Here is a 21,187-nt window from a genome sequence, read left to right on the forward strand (position 1 = left end):
ACAGCTCTACCTAAAAGGGAACTGCTGTAGGAAGCATTCGAAGTTTGGGGATATTGTGCAAAAATCACCTAAGTCCGCCTTCGACTTAAAGTACTGAAACTGCTAGATCTCTGGAGATATTGAAGCTATTTGAAAATGGTTTTCACTAAAACAATCTTAGAATCTGTAGCAATTAAAACATTGTAGTAATAAACTTCCCAAGTGGGCTCAAGCATATGAATTTCAGCATCAAAGGGGAAAAAAGAAGAAGAAATAATGTCAAAATTTTTTCAACTATTTCTGAAAAAGGCCCACCTAACATCAACCTAAATTTTTTACAATAAGTAGCTCTGGTGTTCCTCTTGAACATAGAAAAAAATTAGAATGGTGCTTTTTGGTATGTTCAAGAAAACAAATTATGACAATGTAAGTTGAGGGCGGATTTAGGCACTTTCGCACAAAACCACCAAATTTCCAATGTCTGTTTCCAATTTTCTGTGTTGAAAATTTTTATAATTGTCAAGACTAAGGTGATTGACTTATTGAATTGTGCCAGAAATTTGAAACTTCAAATACCATTGCTAAAAGGACTCAAATTGTGTCATTAGTTCCAAACTCATGGAAGACTATAAAACCTACTGAAACATTTCAAACAACCGAGTATCTCGTTTGTGCATTTAAAGAATTGATTCACTCATAAGATATAAGTACAAACAATAGATTCAAACTGACAGAACACAAATGGAGACAATGATTAAAGATACAGACGACTTCATTGAGATTTTGGTAGGAACAGAATGACAAATTACCGCAGCATCACTTCATAACCAAATCCCAGAGCAACTACTTCAAATACACACAATAGAGACTTTGGATAACAAATCATGCTCAATTATAGTTGATTTTGCTGAAAACTACACCTGTATTATTCAAGATGAAGTTTAATAGTAGCTCTTTACAAACATTCAACTCAACTGTGCAACATCCTAAGAGATCCTGTAACTTCTGCTATCAAATGTTTCATTATGTTGTGACAATGATGTATTAAAGCACGATACAGTTACATTTTATGTTTATCAAGTTATTGTTTTGTAGTATGTTAACGATGTTTTTCCCTAAATTAAACACGTTATCTACTTTGCAGATGGGTCAGCAACCCGATATAAAGACTATAAAAAAACTTTGTCAACTTATACTTGCACGAATGATTTTGGACTCACTTGTTCGTGGAACTATTTTGCCACAAGTTACGGCAAAAGTGTTTGTGATGACATAGTTGAGACACTGAAATATCTAGCGAGACTTGCTAGTTTACAGAGGCCACTGGATGACCGGATTGTTACTGTTGCCGATTTCTTCGAATTTTCTCAAAATACAACCAATGTCAAACTATAACCAACTATAACCAAACGCTTTTTTACGCTGGAATATGTTGGAAACCTTTGTCCAATGCTTCAAAAGAGACTGGAAAACCAACAACGTTGCAAGCGACGCGTGAAATTCATCATTATGAACACATCAGCCTGTTGAAACTTGAAGTCAGTCGTGTATCCTCTTCAGAGAAACATTAACTTTAAATAATTCAGTAGAATCGAAAGACATTAATCTTTCATGTGAGCAATTTATTGCGTGTATTTCTGAAGAGAAATGGTGGATTGGAAAAATAGTTGAGAATTCACAGGACTTCGAGACTAATGTGAATTTCCTTCATCCCCATTGACCCACGAAAATGTTTTTCTAGCCAAAAACACCTGACACATGTTGGATTACATACGAAAACTGCATTATTAATATTGGAGTAACCAGTATTGCAACTGGTACTGGCAGAAATTACAGCATTTCTGAAGAAGAAATTAAAGCTACTGAGAAGACCTTCTCTAAAATTGGTGATAAGAAATCTTAGTCTCAATATTTCAAATTGCTTACAATCAATCAAACATGTAAATGTTATTTGTGTATTATATAACGATAATTCACTATTGTTCAGTGTTTTTTTTTTTTTTATTCTTAAATCAAATAGCACTATATGGGCTGCGTATGTTTTAAAACCACTTTATAAATTGCATTTAAGGAAGAGTTCCTTCTTGCTTTTTATTATTATTATTATTTATTATTTCATAAGAATCATCAACCATGGTAGAGGAACATACTTCGCCATGCAAGTCGTATTACTAGAAAATTAAATATGAGACTTTAATTATGTTTTTTTCCTTCAACACATCAAAAAACAACGATAATAATAAATAGTCTTAACATCTATATGATTGCTCATTGGATGTTTTCTTTAGAATAGAGAGTAATTAAAGTATTGAAACAAATGTGACTTCCCATTGAGAACATCTGAGAAACATTAAGTTTCCTTGTTAGAAATCAGGATGAGTATTGAGGCATAGAGAATATCTGATAAATGCAGCATAAACAAAAGACGCCCCTACAATACAGATTTCAATATATTAGTCAATATAGCTGATTTTTCCTTTTTAAGCATTAAAAATTTCTGCGAGCATCCCTTGCGGGATTCGAACCCGCGACCTTTGGATTAGAAGTCCAACGCGCTATCCTCTGCGCCAAAGGGACACGCTGTATAAGTTGCTTAAGCTTTGATTTTCTTCCAATAGAAAAGAGAGGAATATAAATTTATGGTCTTTGCAATTTTAAACCTATAATGCATACTTTCCGTGATTAAATGCTTAAAATAGCATAACTGTATGTTATCTCGTCATATATCGGACAGATGGTGGCCAGCATTTATTAACAAGTAGAACTAGTAGTAGTAGTAAGAAGAGTAGGAGAAGTAGAAGTAGGAACGGGTTAGAAACGCCGCAGGGGTTGGTTGGGTTCTGTTCTACACATAAGTCAGGCCCCCGTCTGTCCAACATAACCCGTTATCTCCAACTGGAACATCTACCACCACTATAAGTGAGAGTAATTAAGTCTTACATAATAAAACTAAAAGTTCATTGTTATTACACAACATACAATTCAAACAAAATATGCTATTTGTTCATAACATACGAAACTGTAAATTAACTGAGGATTCAACCCTATAACCCAAGTTCTTATAAAATTGATCAGGAAAGGAATAAGACTGCCTCTTGTAGAAATTAAGTTGAGTTGATTTTGAGTTTAACGTCCCTTTTCAGCAGCGAGGATATATGAGACGTGCAGCTACTGTTTAACGTGGAGTCCGAACCACATGAGCTCCCGCCGGCAATCGAACGCGGGTCTCCCCCGCCAAAAGCGCGGAAGCTAATATTTCACAAATGAATGACACGGCGACAGTACATATTGCCCACTCATAACTGTAGGAAAAATATAAAAGTGAACCATGCTATATGTCGAAATACTTACAATTCGATAAATTCTCTGGGAACAGTGACAGCTTAGAAAGTTTAGTTTTAATGTAATACAGGCAGCATATGAAATAATCTTAATGTGTACACAAAAAGCAATAATTTATAGTAAACGAAAACAAACACAACGAATATGTTGTGATATTTTTAAGTTTTCTTCTTTTGTTAACCAGAAGGATACAAATAAATAATCACACAAATATCCGTTCTTTATTCATGTGTTCTAATTACTTGACAAACAATCATTACTTAAAAGTCATCGGCATTAAAAACACATAATTCATGATACCATGTACTGCAACCCACACATTGTGCCCAATTCTCATCGTCAGGATTCACGTTGTATTCAACTTTACATATGGAGCAAGCATAGTTGTCATTGCCTTTGCGCAAGGATTGGAGTATGCTTCGAAGGTTTGTCAGTTCGGCCAAGAAAATAAAACATTACGAGTGCTCATCTTGTTGGCCTAAGGGCGCGATTACTTTTTTCGAAGTCCATCTGGAGAGATGACAATTGTTCCACGTGCATTTAAACATGTTTTTGCAGCCATTTTCCTTTGAGACGAATCTCTACGTTTTATAGGCGTACAGGTCAAGTCATGGAAAGTAATACGGGTCATTCCATATGAAATCAACAAATCAAGGTGCTCACGTGTTTTAGATTTTCTCCAAATTTTGTACAAATGTTGTGGTATCCAAACATAGCACACTTGTCAAATTTTACAGCTCTACCTAAAAGGGAACTGCTGTAGGAAGCATTCGAAGTTTGGGGATATTGTGCAAAAATCACCTAAGTCCGCCTTCGACTTAAAGTACTGAAACTGCTAGATCTCTGGAGATATTGAAGCTATTTGAAAATGGTTTTCACTAAAACAATCTTAGAATCTGTAGCAATTAAAACATTGTAGTAATAAACTTCCCAAGTGGGCTCAAGCATATGAATTTCAGCATCAAAGGGGAAAAAAGAAGAAGAAATAATGTCAAAATTTTTTCAACTATTTCTGAAAGAGGCCCACCTAACATCAACCTAAATTTTTTACAATAAGTAGCTCTGGTGTTCCTCTTGAACATAGAAAAAAATTAGAATGGTGCTTTTTGGTATGTTCAAGAAAACAAATTATGACAATGTAAGTTGAGGGCGGATTTAGGCACTTTCGCACAAAACCACCAAATTTCCAATGTCTGTTTCCAATTTTCTGTGTTGAAAATTTTTATAATTGTCAAGACTAGGTGATTGAATTATTGAATTGTGCCAGAAATTTGAAACTTCAAATACCATTGCTAAAAGGACTCAAATTGTGTCATTAGTTCCAAACTCATGGAAGACTATGAAACCTACTGAAACATTTCAAACAACCGAGTATCTCGTTTGTGCATTTAAAGAATTGATTCACTCATAAGATATAAGTACAAACAATAGATTCAAACTGACAGAACACAAATGGAGACAATGATTAAAGATACAGACGACTTCATTGAGATTTTGGTAGGAACAGAATGACAAATTACCGCAGCATCACTTCATAACCAAATCCCAGAGCAACTACTTCAAATACACACAATAGAGACTTTGGATAACAAATCATGCTCAATTATAGTTGATTTTGCTGAAAACTACACCTGTATTATTCAAGATGAAGTTTAATAGTAGCTCTTTACGAACATTCAACTCAACTGTGCAACATCCTAAGAGATCCTGTAACTTCTGTTATCAAATGTTTCATTATGTTGTGACAATGATGTATTAAAGCACGATACAGTTAAATTTTATGTTTATCAAGTTATTGTTTTGTAGTATGTTAACGATGTTTTTCCCTAAATTAAACACGTTATCTACTTTGCAGATGGGTCAGCAACCCGATATAAAGACTATAAAAAAAACTTTGTCAACTTATACTTGCACGAATGATTTTGGACTCACTTGTTCGTGGAACTATTTTGCCACAAGTTACGGCAAAAGTGTTTGCGATGACATAGTTGAGACACTGAAATATCTAGCGAGACTTGCTAGTTTACAGAGGCCACTGGATGACCGGATTGTTACTGTTGCCGATTTCTTCGAATTTTCTCAAAATACAACCAATGTCAAACTATAACCAACTATAACCAATCGCTTTTTTACGCTGGAATATGTTGGAAACCTTTGTCCAATGCTTCAAAAGAGACTGGAAAATCAACAACGTCGCAAGCGACGCGTGAAATTCATCATTATGAACACATCAGCCTGTTGAAACTTGAAGTCAGTAGTGTATCCTCTTCAGAGACAACATTAACTTTAAATAATTCAGTAGAATCGAAAGACATTAATCTTTCATGTGAGCAATTTATTGCGTGTATTTCTGAAGAGAAATGGTGGATTGGAAAAATAGTTGAGAATTCACAGGACTTCGAGACTAATGTGAATTTCCTTCATCCCCATTGACCCACGAAAATGTTTTTCTAGCCAAAAACACCTGACACATGTTGGATTACATACGAAAACTGCATTATTAATATTGGAGTAACCAGTATTGCAACTGGTACTGGCAGAAATTACAGCATTTCTGAAGAAGAAATTAAAGCTACTGAGAAGACCTTCTCTAAAATTGGTGATAAGAAATCTTAGTCTCAATATTTCAAATTGCTTACAATCAATCAAACATGTAAATGTTATTTGTGTATTATATAACGATAATTCACTATTGTTCAGTGTTTTTTTTTTTTTATTCTTAAATCAAACAGCACTATATGGGCTGCGTATGTTTTAAAACCACTTTATAAATTACATTTAAGGAAGAGTTCCTTCTTGCTTTTTATTATTATTATTATTTATTATTTCATAAGAATCATCAACCATGGTAGAGGAACATACTTCGCCATGCAAGTCGTATTACTAGAAAATTAAATATGAGACTTTAATTATGTTTTTTTCCTTCAACACATCAAAAAACAACGATAATAATAAATAGTCTTAACATCTATATGATTGCTCATTGGATGTTTTCTTTAGAATAGAGAGTAATTAAAGTATTGAAACAAATGTGACTTCCCATTGAGAACATCTGAGAAACATTAAGTTTCCTTGTTAGAAATCAGGATGAGTATTGAGACATAGAGAATATCTGATAAATGCAGCATAAACAAAAGACGCCCCTACAATACAGATTTCAATATATTAGTCAGTATAGCTGATTTTTCCTTTTTAAGCATTAAAAATCTCTGCGAGCATCCCTTGCGGGATTCGAACCGGCGACCTTTGGATTAGAAGTCCAACGCGCTATCCTCTGCGCCAAAGGGACACGCTGTATAAGTTGCTTAAGCTTTGATTTTATTCCAATAGAAAAGAGAGGAATATAAATTTATGGTCTTTGCAATTTTAAACCTATAAAGCATACTTTCCGTGATTAAATACTTAAAATAGCATAACTGTATGTTATCTCGTCATATATCGGACAGATGGTGGCCAGCATTTATCACCAAGTAGAACTAGTAGTAGTAGTAAGAAGAGTAGGAGAAGTAGAAGTAGGAACGGGTTAGAAGCGCCGCAGGGGTTGGTTGGGTTCTGTTCTACACATAAGTCAGGCCCCCGTCTATCCGACATAACCCGTTATCTCACTGGAACATCTACCACCACTATAAGTGAGAGTAAATAAGTCTCACATAATAAAACTAAAAGTTCATTGCTATTACACAACATACAATTCAAACAGAATATGCTAGTTTGTTCATAACATACGAAACTGTAAGTTAACTGAGGATTCAACCCTATAATCCAAGTTCTTATAAAATTGATCAGGAAAGGAATAAGACTGCCTCTTGTAGAAATCAAGTAATAGAAATTATAATGTAAGTGTAATTAGTAGAGTAAATAAGTGTAATTGTATTTCAACTGGTACTGTCAGAAATTACAGCATTTCTGAAGAAGAATTTAAAGCTACTGAGAAGACCTTCTCTAAAATTGGTTATAAGTAATCTTAGGCTCAATATTTCAAATTATTTACAATCAACCAAACATGTAAATGTTATTTGTGTATTATATAACGATAGTTCACTATTGTTCAGTGTTTTTTTTTTTTTTTTTTTTTTTTTTTTATTCTTAAATCAAACAGCACTAAATAGGCTGCGTATGTTTTAAAATCTCTTTATAAATTACATTTGAGGAAGAGTTCCTACTTGCTTTTTATTATTATTATTATTATTATTATTATTATTATTATTATTATTATTATTATTATTATTGTTATTATTATTATTATTGTTATTATTTCATAAGAATCACCAACCATTGTAGAGGAATATACTTAGCCATGCAAGTCATATTACTAAAAAATTAAATATGAGATATTAAGTATGTTTTTATTTTTTTTCCCTTCAACACATCAAATAGCACCCTCCTAGTTTCTTTATATCATAAACAAGAATACCGGAGCTAGTTATTTTGAAAATTTAAAGTTGATGTTAGGTGTGCCTTGTTCAGAAATAATTGAAAAAAATATGACATTATTTTTTCTCCTTTTCTTCCTTTGATGGTGAAATTCATGTGCTTGCTGATATTGACACTCAGTCTAGCACTTCAGAGCACTTCATCACTGTTGTAAAATTCTGTGACTAAATTAATGGTGTTTGCAGAAATACTATATCCTTTTTTAGAACCAGGTTTGGCTAAAATACAATGCTCCTTTCTGATCTTCTGGGCTTTACAAACGAGATACTCGGTTGTTTGAAATGTTTCAATAGTTTTCATAGTCGTCCATGAGTTTGGAACTAATGACAGAATCTGATTCCTTTCAGCAATGGTATTTTGAAGTTTGAGATTTCTGGCACAATTCATTTATTCAGTCATTTCAGCCTTGACAATTATAAACATTTTCAACACGGAAAATTGGAAATTTGGGAGTTTTTGTGCAAAAAGTGCCTTTTTCTTGAACATACCAAAAAACACCCTTCTACTTTTTATGTGTTCAAGAGGAACACAAGAGCTACTTATTTGGAAAATTTGAGGTTGGTGTTAGGTGGCCCTTTTTCAGAAATAGTTGCCAAATTTTGACATTATTTTTTCTTCTTTTTTCCTCTTAGATGCTGAAATTCATATGCTTAACCTCACTTGAGAAGTTCATTACTACAATGTTTTAATTGCTACAGATTCTAAGATTGTTTTAGTGAAAACCATTTTCAAATAGCTTCAATATCTCCAGAGATCTAGTGGTTATAGTACTTTAAGTCGAAGGCGGACTTAGGTATTTTTTGCACAATTCGAAACCCCCAAATTTCGAATGGCTCCTACAGCAGTTCTCTTTGAGGTAGAGTTGTAACATTTTACAGGTATGTTATGTTTGCGTACTGCAACACATGTGCAAAATTTGAATAAAATTTAAAACATATGAGGCACATTTTAGTTTCAAATTTGGTGATTTCATATGGAACGATCCATAGACGGAGTTGCTGTGAAGTTGAAGGAACACTGCAGGAAAAATCGATGTTGCTGAGTTGTTGTAGCCACTGTATAGTCCCGACATGAGTTCAGCGGTCTTTTTGGTATTCTCCAAAATACAAAACAAGCTTCTAGGTCGCCATTTTGACGATGTTTTGACTATCCAAGCAGCAACGACGTGTGTTCTGATAAGGTTGTCGGAAGCTGACTTTCAGGAAGCGTAAGCTGTTTGGAAATCGCGCTGGCAGCGGTGTGTAAGCGGTGGTGCAATGCTGCGGTGTAAAATTTTCGAAGAATTTTAACAAATTGTAGCAATCGGATCTATATTTTTTTCCTAGACCCAGTCTCAATACTTTCCCGACAAACCTTGTAATAACGGTTGCACTTTTTTTGATTTTTTTGGTGTTTTTTTTTTTTTTTTTTTTTAATGACTATCGATATATTTGAAAGGACTGGGTTTAGCCTGAAAGCAGAAGTAGCATATATATCAGATATACAGTCTTGCTTAGTAAAACATACTTCTCCCCGTTTCCCTCTGAAAATTCCTGTATTGTTATTAACAGAGAATTTCAATCAAAGGTAAGTTGTCTTTAATTAGTTATGTTCTTAAGTGTGGTACGTGCGGTTGCGAGAGAATGAGTGACTACATTTATTTTATTTTGTTTAAGCAATACTGAACTTACGTACTGAACATTAGCAGCCATCTTCTTCATGAGTTAGCATGAGACAATCGCGTGATTTCCGACCATTTGTTTTATTGCTTCTATTTTTGAGCAATGAAATAATACATACCCTACATGCTTCCTTGTCAATAACTTCGAACCTGTCGAATCGACTAATTTTAACTCGGGTTTCTTTGCAATAGGAAGAATATGATCCTTTTTACAACACTGACGTGAATTTATTCGCAAGTTGTTACCAAATGTTTATCGAGGATGTGTATACTTTTCGTGGGTGACTTAAAATTTTCCAAAATAACTTTCGAAACTTTTGAAGCTGTATTTATTTTATCTTATAGTAGTTGTTTATTACGAACAGGACAATAAGAACTGTGGTAGATCAGTTATAAGTTTACCGGTTGATAACACTACAAAACTTTCAGTCTGTATTCTTTCGCTGGTCGGGATATATAAAGTATAGTTACATTACTTAGATGTAAGAGAACGAATTTATGCGTTAGCCCCTACAGAACTAAACTCGTGGAATGTGGAACGCAACAGAATCAACAGTAAAGTTATTTAGCAACTAGATGGTTTTACGCTCTGACAATCGTAAATGGTTTGAATAATAAAATACAAGTTAATAATAATGGAAGAATTGGTGAAAAGAGAATATGAACGGACCTCGACGAAACTTACAAAAACGGTATTAAATTACCCATCACACACACACATAGGCAGAGAGCTCGAACCAGGGATCCTTCGCACCAGGGGTGAATTGTCTGTCTCTGAATTACTGTCTCTTAATACTATGAATGAAACAATGTATGTACCTCTGATATTCAGACAACAATGATATTCTCGTCTCCACTGGAAAGAGCTACCGGTAGCTAGAAATACAATGGTTAAAAATAAACTGCTTTCTTTTAATAAATAAGTACCCGTGGCTTTTTTGACTGGGAAATTTTGGGCTTCATTTCAATTTTAGTGGAGAGACAGCAGTACGTTCCACCTTTGTTTTCCCACTATAATACGAAAAAAACACTTAATTACTGCTATCTGAAGAGAAAATCCGGAGAAAGTTCAAGAATCAGAGAAAATCAGTCATTTGATACGAAAGAAAAATGCAAATCAGTTGACAGTGGGTTTTATAGTTTCAATGAATTATTTATAGAGCTATTAGATTAGCATTCAACCACAAAATTCTTTTATTATAAAGTTGACAGTGAACACTTTATAACTGTTCTGAAAGTGTAGTAGATTTCCTGGAACAAAATTATCCTATCAAAATTTAAGAATAAACTAAAACTCCATTCTCATTATATATACAATTTATTAAGGCTGCTAAAATTTGGAGGGGACAACGTTTAAAACGGTATTCACAAGTTTCTTATGCCAAAACTCGTAACACAATATAACAGTAAAAAAGGAAGGAATTCTGTAAAGAATAATGTTAAACTAACATTATATCCAAAATAAATTGTAGCTGTAATTTTCTACACAGAATTCTCTAAAGCTCAGGATAAAATGTTATCCAAATGGAGAACTACATGTAAACAAGATTTCATATCAAAACAAAACACTTTTGTATCTATAACTTGCTTTATGGTACAGTTTCTTGTCTGCCAAACTCAATATAGGCAATAAATAAAACACACACTTATATGAAGATGTATAACTTCCAGGTACTTGATTAAATGTTTATGGAACCAAACGACAACAGAGATATGTGAGTTGCATAACTTACACTTTTAGGTAAGAACTGCAATACCAGTTTCAAAACCAATCAAAAAATTGAAATGAAATGATTAAGTTTTACGTCCCACGATTACGCCAAAGGAGGTAGTGAATGAAATGGTGGAATGAAGAAAGTGGGAGGAAACGGGGGAACCCCAATAAAATTCACGCACACGGTTTGTTCACTACAAAGTTCACTTGGCGGGGACTGGTATCGAACCAGGGACCCCAAGCACCGGAGGTGCACGCTCTACCACTGAGCTGCGAGTGTTCTTCATCTATTCGCTTTGATTGTGTAACTTAGGGGAGGAGGAGGAGGGGGAAATATAAAAAATAAAACTTAATAGCTCTTGAACCAAAAGACCAATCCCGCTCAAATATTCAACATAGATGAAGTTCGTGTCTGGGATGTTTTTTGTAATTTCACTTTGGCGGAGCAACGTAGGGGAGGGGGAAGATGGAGAGATATACAAAAATCAATATAGAAAATATATGAATATAAAAGTGACTATGAACGTGAATTAATAACTCTTGAACCACCCGACCGATCTCAATCAAATCTTCAACATAGATGAGGTTCAAGCCTGGAAAGTATTTTTAATTATTTCACTTTGGCGGTAGAACTTAGGGGAGCGGGAGGAGAGAAGGGGAAGATGTATAAAAATGAATAAAACTTAATAACTCTTGAACCACCCGACCGATCTCGATCAAACTTTCAACATATATAAGATTCGCGAGCCTGGGATGGCTTTCATCATTTCACATTGACATTGCAACGTAGTGTCATGTTTAATGCAACTATGGTATAATTTAGAACAATTATTTGTAATATTAAAAAAAAATAAAATTTCATAAAAGGTAATTCATAGCCAGAAACTTGAATATGTAAAAATAAAAACAGACATGAATATTGAAAGGAAAAACAACAGGTGACTTATGGAAGTAAGAAGTGAAAGTGCGTAGTCTTGTTATATAAATAGTGAGCTTGGAAATAACAAGTCATCTCTCAGATCTCGGATCTCTATTGCAACTTACTCTTCATTGTTGGCTGAACGCACTACAACCACCACCATGATTTTCCTACCTCGAATAACGTAAGTTATCCTCTTAAATATTTCTGGCTTTGGTTTAGAGTTGGCTGATAGTGATAGGATGATTTTCCCGACAGACAGAAATTTCATTTGTTCATCATATCATTTGATTAATTCTGATGCTTCACTATTACTACCGACTATAAATGTGTTTTATATTTGTTGTAAATTAGTTATAGATTCTTTAGATTCATCTTGTATAATGGCTCCTAAACAGACATAAAGTTAAAAGACATCATTGTTGTTTGTTGTTTGAATGTGTTTATATGTGTAGATTTCTGTATGAGCTAATAGTATTATCTAATGACAGGAATGAATATTCCAATAAATTGTGCTTTAAAGTAGCTATACACAGAATCTGTCAATTGTGTCATTGTTTAATATCGTACAATAAAATTGTTAGCTAACAATCCTTAACCTTTTCATTACAAACCAAATATATATTCTCAATATTCATATTCAATATATTCTATTATTCTTAATATTCAAAGTAAATGTTAACAAATCTTAATTTTTTAAAGATACGAAACAGTAGGGAAAAGGGAGGGGCTAGAGATACTTTTAAAAAATGAAAATGGAAGTGGCTGTCTTTGTGACTTCATCACTCTTAAAACAGCCGACCGATCTCGGTCAAATTTTCAACATACGAGATGATCGTAGACAGGGCCGGCGCGAGAGGGGGTCGAGCCGTGCCACCGCCCAGGGCGGCACATCTAGTGGGCGGCAAAATTTGGAAAATAAAATAGTATCAAAATATAATGGTTCGTAATAGGTCCACATGGAAAAATAAAGTTGTGTTCACCCGAGAATGTAATTAAACTTAATTCACTCACATTCAGGAAAATACTCACTCAGGAAATTCAAAGCATTCCCCCTCATTTTCAATGATCATCCACAGGCCACTACTAGCCACAGGTATCTCGTTCAAGATTTCCCTTGCAGCGGCGTAGATAAGATTTCCAACTAGAGCGGGTAAAATTATCAAGTGTCTTTGATATTTTTTTTTCTATTCAGCAATATTCTAACGCTCCACTCCAAGTATGCAAAAGGAACAATCCCACTCGAGACAAGCGGTTCTAGCCACAACACCTAGAGACATTTAGGTTCTAGCAGCGAAGTTTTAACCAATTTACACATTTTTCATATCTTATCAACAATTATATTTTAGAGAACACGTTATATGTAATTGTTTTTATATTTAAGCGATATAAATTTGACAGCGCCATGGCCGAACACATTAAAAGAATCATGGGAGAACAAAATAAATACCACCATTACTAAGGAAAAGATGTTCAAAATGAAATTATTCCAATTCTTAGTGAGTAAATTGAAAGTAAAATACTGTCTTTGTTGAGAGCTACAACATATTATAGTATAATACTGAACTGTACACCAGATATTTCTGGTACAGAGCAAATGACAACAATCGTTTTGTACAAATTATATGCATACAGGAATGAAGAATGCCTTGTAAAAATTTGCGAATACTTTCTTGGTTTCGTACCAGTAACAGACACCACTGGTCTAGGACTGACAGAAGTAATAATTAAACAGCTAAAGGAAATGAACTTTCTATCGAAGACAAGAAGGGCCAACGATATGACAATGGTTCCAATATGAAAAGCAAACATTCAGGTATTCAGAAGAGAATATTTTAAATAAATTCCCAAGCCTTTTATGTTCCTTTACTAAACTTTGTCGTTAACGATGCAACCAGAACACCTCAGTTCACCGTTTCATTTTTTGTATAGTAAAAGAAGTTTATGACTCCTTTTCTGCGTCAGTTAAACGTTGGGTCATACTAAAGGAACATATTAGCAGCCTCACTTTAAAACTATTCAGCACCACACCATGGGAGAGCCGAATTGATGCTCTAACTCCACTTAGATATCAAATAGGAGAGGTTTATGATGCCTTACTTCAAATAAGTAACGACAATAGAGCAGATAGAATGGTCGCCTGCGATCCTCTATGTATAGCAAACCAGCTGTGTGGCTTTACTTTCTTTGCTCACTCGTTACCTGATATGACTTTTTACTCCACATAAACGTAGTAAGCAAAAGTCTCCAAAGCATTGATTCTCATGTTTCGGATGCTGTCGGGTTTCTTCTAAATATATCTAAATACTTTGATAGGAGCAGAAATTATGCAAAGTTTCAACCTTACTTAATTGATGCGATGGAGTTGGCATCAGCATTAGATATGGATGTTCCACGGACAGGTAATACAGTACAAGCTCGAATCGAAAGAAGACACAGCTTCAGTACGAAGCAGAGGATGAAGCTATTGAAGATAACAAATAAGATACTAGATCGATTTTTATTACAAACTTCTAGACGTGATTGTGTTAGCTTTAAGAGAAAGGTTTGGGCAACTTAAACATCACAGCGAGTATTTCGATTTTATTTACTATATAAGTTATCTTAAAGATATGCCACCTGAACTTTTGTCTGAAAAGTGTCTGCACTTTAATACTTGAAGAATCGAAAGATATATAACCCCAGTGATTTGAAAGACGAACTGAAATTATTATCGGCTATAATTAAGCCTAAAAATTCAACAAAAAAGACTAAAATTAATTAAGGAATATTACTTTGCTTCCAATGTCAGTGTTGCACTTATGATTTTGTATACTAGTAACAGTGGCAAGTAGAGAAAGAAGTTTTTCGAAAGAAGCTTATTAAAAACTGTCTACGTTCTTCCATATCTGAAACACGCTTAGATGGTCTAGTGATGATATCAATGGAACACGAATTGGCTGAAACATTGGACTACGCGAATGTGATAAAGGAATTTGCTCATACCAAAGCAAGAAAAGTTTTTTTCAATTAAAGTATGTAAAATTTGTATATTTCTATTGTGTTTTAGAACGCTATAAGGCTTAGGCTAATCACTTACTTTTGCCGTAATATCTGATTCACTATATTATCTTCATGCTCCACATTATCGGAAACACCTTTTGATATAAAATAAGCTTAAAAACTAAATTCTTAAAGCATATATATTTTTAAATTTTCTGTATGCCCTGCTGTATATCACGTACAGCGAAATCGATCATACTGAATATTGTGTCATGTATGGAGTCATTTAAATATTACGTAAGCATTCGAGAGAGGCAGTTCAATTTTGTGTTTACTTTTCCTTTTCATATATGTTTTTAAATATGGTATCTTACTTTTTCTTAATACCTGAACGTCCTCTGTCAAAATAAGGTTTGCGGATTAAAGAGGCGGCATTTGAAAGTACCGCCCAGGGCGGCAAAACTGCTAGCTCCGGCCCTGATCGTAGATCGTCGATGAGGTTCGGACTTAGCATAGTTTTTATCATATCACTTTAGCGATGCAACTTAGGGGAAGGGGGAGATGTTTAAAAATGATCGAAAATTACCAATATTAGTGTCGAATCCATAGGTTTCATTGTTGCTGAGTTGAACAGTGGCACTTCCGATCCAGTTTAAATCCAAATTTAGCCCCGGAACTTGGGGAGGGGGAAAGAGGAGATATATATATAAAAATGATCGAAAATGACCAATATCAGTATGTATCCATAGCTTTCGAGGTCGCTCAGATGAACCCGATGCCGCGCCCCGCAACATGGGAGCGAGTATATATATATAGTATATAAAATCATCGAATAATGTCCAATATTAGTGCCGAATTCATAGCTTTTGAGATCGCTGAGATGAACAGTGACACTTTTGATGCCATTTAAATCCAAATTCAGCCCCATGCATTGAGGGAGGGTAGGAAGAGATGATCGAAAATGACTAGTATCAGTGTCGAATCCATAGTTTTCCGGGTCGCTGAAATGAACAGTGTGACACTTCCGATGCCGGGGCCCACAACTTGCGGAAGGAGTATATATATAAAAATCAATGAAAGTGGCTTATATTAGTGCCGAATCCATAGTTTTCGGGGTTGCTGTGATGAACAGTGATACTTCTGATGCCGTTTAAATTAAAATTCAGAAACGCAACATGGGGAGGAAGAGGGTGAGAAATATAAATATGTCCAAAAATGACCGATACCACAGGGCGATTTAGTAATAGTAAAAGGTGTCTGACTAATGGAACATATTACTATTATTAAAAATTTAACCGAAGAAACGGGTAATTGATGCTAGTTTTTAATATTTTCAAGGAAATTACTTCCTCCAAATTTATTAACTAATATACTAAACATTTCTATAGACATTTTAGAAGAAACTGCTCTTTCCTTTTGTGAAATGCATAAATTTTATCTTTTGACAAGTTTCAGAGCACATAAATTTAGTACGTAATAATTTCATGTAACCCATAATAAAGAATTTTAATATCTATACTAACTAAACCTGCAATCTCCACACAGTGCATCATTCACATATGAGCATGAATCTCCTTGTTATTCCTCACATCTGTACATGTCCTTTTACAGACACAAGTGAAAAACGTTTTGATAAAAATCGGCAAGGGATACCGTAAAGGGGAGATTTTTCGATTACTTTTTCAATACTTAACACCGATTGCAAGATTTGAACCTACTTCCGGTTGGAGTTTTTAATTTATGTATTCAGTGTTTTCTTCTTGCATGCAGTATGTAATAAGCAAATACATTATGTACCCAATTAATTATAATGTCAGTGATACATGGTGTTCATTGGGCAAAACACTCCAAACAATAAAGATTCTTCTTAGACTGAAGAAATGGTTACCCTTCGTTTTTCATTGTCATTTGAGCATGAAACAAACGCCTGAGAGGTATGCAACCTCCATATACAACTATGTTGTGTTGGAATGTATAATGCGTAGGATATGATGTTTTGTTTTTTAATTTCAACACTTCCAGTGTTCCCGTAAAAATGTAATAAAGATATAATTGTCATGTATTTTTTAAATAATCAATTAGAACTGGACAATCTACGCAAAATTTGCAATCGATCAGTGAAACCGTCATCTTTCTAGAGCCTGTAGTTTCCGAGATCTCATTGTCGAAAGGATTGGCCACAAACATATAAACTTCCACAAACGTTTAGTTTAAAAGAACTCCAAAGATGACAGCATAATCCACATGCATTGATTTTGGAGAAAGCTTATTAAAATACAAAGGCTTTGAACAATAATATTAGAAAGTAAACTTCATAAAAAATATCTATTTAATAAATAATTTATTTAAAGTACACATACTTTAAAATATTTGTCTTCGTTAAACTTGAAATCACAAATACCCGTAAATCAAAGGTTTGAAATCATAAGTTAGACGTTGGAGCTCAGGCGCTTTTATTCTAGCACTTGGCAAAACCACACAGCACATCAACAAACATTTTCAGGAAGCTATCGACCTATTCACCTCCTGGTGATCCAAATGGCAACTCAAGATCAACGCCGTCAAAACTCAAGCAATTGTTTTTGTGCCTCCTGGAAAATGCACTAAGGTTCACCGCATCCCAACGCCGTTGAATGTTTACGTTCAAGGAACAAGAATTCACTCTTCCAACACAGCCAAATATCTAGGACTTTTCTTGGGCAAACATCTCATCTGGAGACCTCACTTAAAATCTATTTTGTCCAAAGCCTATAATGGAATTAACCTACTCCGTCGCTTGACTGGCACCAATTGGAGTCTCAAAGCCTCTACAGTTCTTACTACGTATAAGGTCTTTCTCCGACCAGTTTGACTTACGGATTCACAGCCTGGATACCTGCAGCACCCTTCTTTTATAAAACACTACAAATCTTAGAACGTCATGCCTTCAGAATCGCTTACCGTATATCCTTACCAAAGCCCCACTGCTGATCTCTATAGTCGCATTACTTTTCCCACACTTCTTTCAAACATAGAAAATCTTCACTTAAAATATATCACTGATCGACTGACAATGAACCACCCTCTACTCATGGGCACAGTACATACTGCAGCCGACTACGTTACTCTCCCACCATTACGCTCCACTCCTCTCTCTCTCTGCTTTTTACTCTCTATCGCTACACTGTCCCTCCGAATCATCCCGACATTCCTCTTCTCGATGCATTTCATCTCGATATTCATTCACATTTCATCTTTCCATCTCATCATCCACAGTAATCCTACTGTACTAACAGGGCACCAACTGTCTTACATCAATGCCTCGCGTTGCCCCAGGGCGAGAAGATAACCTCACTTGTTCTCCTAACCTCACCTATGTGTCGTGATGTGTATTGCACGTACTCATTACTTTCATACCTCATAATCATTCCATATCCACCTTTCTACCTTAAACTAATGTTTATGATCACAAGATCATAAAATCCAATGAAAATTGAATGTTAATAAATAAATAAATAAATATCACTTATCCCAACGAGAGTAGTCCATATACTATTTTCCTGATTATCTCTTCCTGAGTCGAGGGGCTAGATTTGGGCTAGCAAAAAAAAAAAAAACTTTTATTGCTGTTGTAGAATTTTAATAGATAAACTAGCTGAACCTGCGCTCTCAACACAGCGCATCATTCGCATATGAGCAAAAATCTCCTTTTCATTACTCACAACATATGCACAAGTCCCTTTGCAGACACAAGTGAAAGAAGTCTTGATAAAACATCGGCAAGAGAAGATTTTTTCGATTATTTTTCTCGATATCTCGCATCGTTTGCAAGATTTGAGCCTACTTCAGTTTGGAGTTTCTAATTCATCTATGACAAGTGTTTTCTTTCTTCTTGCATGCAGTATGTAATAAACAAATGCATTATATAGACAATTAATTATAATGTCAGTGATATATGGTGTTCATTGGGTAAAACACTCCAAAAATAAAGATTCATCTTAGACTAGAAAAATGGTTATCTTTCCTTTTTCATTATTATTTGGCCGTCAAACAAACCCCTGAGACATATACAACCCCTATATACAACAATGTGGTATTGAAATGTATAATGCATAGGATATGATGCTTTAGTTTTTTCTTTTTTTTAATTTCAATACTTCCAATATACCCGTAAAACTGTAATAAAGAAATAATGGCCATGTTTCTTTAAATATACAATTAGAACTGAACAAACTACGTAAAATTTGCAATCGATCAGTAAAAACGTCATCTTTCTAGAGCCTGTAGTTTCCGAGATCTCATTGTCGAAAGGATTGGCCACAAACATATAAACTTCCACAAACGTATAGTTTAAAAGAACTCCAAAGATGACAGCACAATCCACATGCATTGATTTTGGAGAATGCTTATGAAAATATAAAGACTTTGAAAAATAATTTAAAACATAATCTTTATGAGAAAGATCTATTTAAAGAATTTAATTTATTTCAAGTATACACACTTAAAATGCTTGTCTTTGTTAAATGTGAAATCACATATAACTGTAAATGAAAGAGTTGAAAGCCGAAGTTATAGGTTGGAGCTCAGGCATTTTAATTTCCATACCTTACCAAGAAACCTAACCTCTCTTGTGTCAGTTACTGTGCCAGCAAAGACCAAGTATAGCATACGTACTTGCGAGCATAGCACAATTACAACACTTAGGGGTCTGACGAAAGTTTTCACTTTCGGAGGGTGTCTTGTTTTTTTTTGAACTTCATCTAACATCTTTTTCATTTTCTTCATCTTCATCTGGGCTTCGGCCCTTGGCTACTCTATCACGATGACAGACATTGGCAAGATCTACGAATCTCGGTCAGGATTTAGGATTACAACCTCCCCCACTCAACATCGGGTCTAACAGTCGCCAAAAGACGCAACCACGGATTGTTACGGGAACTCCTCGTTCAGACCGTAACACTACTCCTTCGTCTACCTACGCTGGTTGCATCACTAAAGGACATCGGATTCGTTCTCGATCTTTCTCTGATGGTGAACAAGCCCTAGACCCAAAGAAGCAACGAATTACTCCCAATGGTAATCAGACTACAGCAGCCAGCCACTCTATGGATTGGGCATCCACTTCTGCCGATAATCAACAGCAGCAATACCAGTCAGATCCTGTGTACAACTCCTTGCTAACCGACTATGATCAGAAGTATGACACTGTTCGTGATGTCTTCCAGCAATTAATCAAGTACATCCCTCGTTCTGAGATCCGTGAAATTAAGACACGCCGAGGGATCATTTTGAAATCCAGTAACCCAAATTTCGCCACGCATGTTCGTAACAAGGCAACTTATGAAATTTTTGGGACGAAAGCAAAGATTTCTACTTTACAACCAAGTACACGCAGAACTCCACCTCCACCACGGCGACCTCCTATGTGGTCCGTAGTTATTCGTGGTGTAAAACCTGATCTTACTGATGACGAAATTCTTGCTGAACTTCACCAGGAAGGGTTGCCTATAAAGCGTTGTATTAGGATCAAGAACAACCAGAGGTCAACTTATCTCGTGCAAGTGCTGACTGATCAACAACAGCTAATTGACCAACTTCTCTTCAAGGGCGCATATATCTATAGACGTCGTTATAAGGTTGAGCCATCTCGCACGCCAGCACCTCTGCCTGTTCGATGCGAGAAATGCCAACAATATAATTTACACTCGACAGCCGAATGCACAAACAACATCAAATGTGGTTATTGTTTTCGCGAACATCCTACCAAAAACTGTCCAAACCTTCAAGAACCCCCACGCTGTAATCGCTGTTCTGAACATCACCCAGCGTATAGCTATAAATGTAAAGCTATCCAGCTAAGCCTGAACTAGTTGTTCCAATACGTTCGGTCGATGCACCAACTCCCCCAGCAAATTCGTTACGCCATCTAGTTACTGTCGAAGATCTACTCCGGTTTCTCACTATTTCTCTACAGAACATCCATCCATTTCTTCGCAACCATATTCTAACTCAATCACGCACGCAGCCAAACTGTTGTTTAATCTACAACTCCATGCAACTTATTCCGGACAGACAGTACATTTCCAAATCCAACCACTTGAAGTTTATGTTTAATATGGACAATTCTACCTGCGGACTTATATTCACTTTCATTATGAGTTACAATTTACTTTTCCTT

At 35.1% G+C, this 21,187-nt stretch overlaps 2 non-coding genes across 2 annotated transcripts; both read right to left on the minus strand.

The window, feature by feature from the left end:
• Nucleotides 1-2,483: 2,483 nt before the first annotated feature.
• On the minus strand, nucleotides 2,484-2,556 carry TRNAR-UCU (transfer RNA arginine (anticodon UCU)). Its single transcript has one exon. It is a non-coding gene; the product is annotated as a tRNA-Arg (tRNA).
• A 3,981-nt stretch (nucleotides 2,557-6,537) lies between these two features.
• On the minus strand, nucleotides 6,538-6,610 carry TRNAR-UCU (transfer RNA arginine (anticodon UCU)). Its single transcript has one exon. It is a non-coding gene; the product is annotated as a tRNA-Arg (tRNA).
• Between the last annotated feature and the right edge of the window lie 14,577 nt (nucleotides 6,611-21,187).

Source organism: Thermobia domestica, chromosome 7 (assembly GCF_964235325.1).
Source record: "Thermobia domestica chromosome 7, izTheDome1.hap1.1, whole genome shotgun sequence".
Taxonomy (NCBI): Eukaryota; Metazoa; Arthropoda; class Insecta; order Zygentoma; family Lepismatidae; genus Thermobia; species Thermobia domestica.